Here is a 2,344-nt window from a genome sequence, read left to right on the forward strand (position 1 = left end):
CAGAACTCAGTCACTCACCTGTATGTTCCCGTACTTAAGTCACCTAAGATACAGAAGAGAGCACAGCCGTACTGCCACAGACAATCACACCACAGCTCATTTATTTTACACGGCACTTCCTTTTTACATAAATGCATTTCCCTGCTCAAAGATTTATACTGATGGTGCTTTTAGGAAACACTATGAAATGAAAGGAATAATATAAAACACACAAAAAAAAGAGAAAATAAAAATAACTACTTAAATTTAATGTCATATTCACTAAACGTCCTTCAAACTAAATTGTAAATTATGTCTGAATATCATTATACAAAATAGCAAGCCAAAAAGCATCTGCAAACAAGTGATGCTTTTTTAGAACTAACTTCTGAGCCAGTTGACTAAATATGACTAAATAAGTTCCCCTCAAGTTCCCATAGGTCTTGTAACAGACTCATTTTCATTCTCAGGAATCAGACAATGATTATACTGTATAATTGGTTTTGATTCACTTCAATTCAAGAACTGAACAATGATGATCAGGCTGTATGTTATTAGATTCACTAAAAATAACCAACTCATAAGAGTGATTCTTTCAGAAACCTGACAATAACGGTCATGCTGTATTTTTTGAATCACTAAATAGATTCGGCTCACAATAATGATTCATTCAAGAATCAGACAATAATGGTCATGCTGTCTGTTTTTGATTCTCTAAAAAGAATGCCCACATAAAAGTCATTCATTCAGGAATCAAACGATAATAATCGTGCTGTAAGTTTTTTGATTCACTAAAAAGATCTGACTCATACAGTACTGATTCATTCAAGAATGTGACAATAATGGTCATGCTGTTTGTTTTTGATTCTCTAAAATTTGGTTTGGCCATTTGGTTTGTTATATAATACAATTATGTTTTTAAGTGTGGCCAAAATAATTTTGGGGTTTACAGATCACAAACAGACAAATTAAAACAGATTTGGCCCCATTAGGTACACTGCACATGACCTTGGGAAATAAAACAAAACCCTTATACACACTTAAAAATAAAGGTGCTTCACGATGCCATGGAAGAACCTTTTTGTCTAAATGGTTCCATAAAGAACCTTTAACATCTGAAGAACCTTTCTGCTTCACAAAAGGTTCTTTGTGGCGAAAGAAGGTTCTTCAGATTATAAAAAGGTAAGAAAGAGATGGTTCTTTAAAGAAACTTTGACTGAATGGTTCTTTGTGGAACCAAAAATGGGTCTTCTATGGCATCGCTTGAAGAACCTTTTGAAGCACCTTTATCTTTAAGAGTGTAGATCAGTTTCGCTTCTTTGCTTGTTGCCATTTTCAATTTAGATGCTTTTTGCCTGGGCTCAACCAGCTGAAGCAGAACTAATAGAAGAAGATCAACACTGCCAAAAATCCAGTGTGCAATTTCTTTAGCATGCCTAACAAAAGGTCTTCGGGATCACAGACACTGCATGTCCACCTCCATTCTCCTATAATAAGAAATGTTCTTGTATGCTTCCTAAAAACATGGCATCTTCGAACCTGTCAGCTGTAATAAAAAGTGAAAAGCACTTGCCAAAAACATTTGGCTTTTCAAATATCTTTCACATTGACTACATGAGCCCATTGTGTTTGAGTTGTACAGCTTAAAAAAGGATTAAAAGAAGCCCATTTTCCCTGAAAGAGTGACATTAATGTGGGGTTTGGCAATGTAAGAAATAAAACCACACAAAGCTGCTTTTGTCAATAGCTGCTTTTGGACCCCATTTCACTTTGTTTATGTGACGATTTCTAAGTAAACACCACTATCTGCAAATAAATTAGAGAGGAGAATGAACGCTGTGACTTAATCACAGTCATTATCCCCCATACCTCGCAATCTCGATTCTCGAACATGCCAGGATAAGAGCTTTAATGCAGAACTTCTATTCTTCAGAGCCTTTAAGGACAGTAAACGATAAATATGCTCTTCTCAGGCCCGTGTGTGTGTTTGTGTGACCTCTATTACTCACTCCATCACTGCTGGATAATCGATGAGTCCAAAGCCATCAGAGGGTGGCCAACTGAAGACACAACTGCATACAATACCACACATTCGTCTGCCGGGTTTTGTGTCATTGCTCTGGGTCTGAAGGTTAATGACTGTGGCTCTCTGACATACAGGGCTGTCATCAGTGGGCACAACTGGAAATCTGGTCACAGGTTCTATGATAAAGAAGGCTAAATAACACCAGCGTTAGCATTCCCATTCATCTCAAAGGCAGTTGCTCGGCTGCTGCAGATCTCCTGAAAATGACAAAATATTAAACTATAGGATCCCATTTTTTAGACAACATCTATCTATGGATACATTATATATATATATATA

The sequence above is a fragment of the Sinocyclocheilus grahami genome, unplaced genomic scaffold, assembly GCF_001515645.1.
Source record: "Sinocyclocheilus grahami isolate Dianchi unplaced genomic scaffold, SAMN03320097.WGS_v1.1 scaffold126.1, whole genome shotgun sequence".
In the NCBI taxonomy this organism is placed as follows: domain Eukaryota; kingdom Metazoa; phylum Chordata; class Actinopteri; order Cypriniformes; family Cyprinidae; genus Sinocyclocheilus; species Sinocyclocheilus grahami.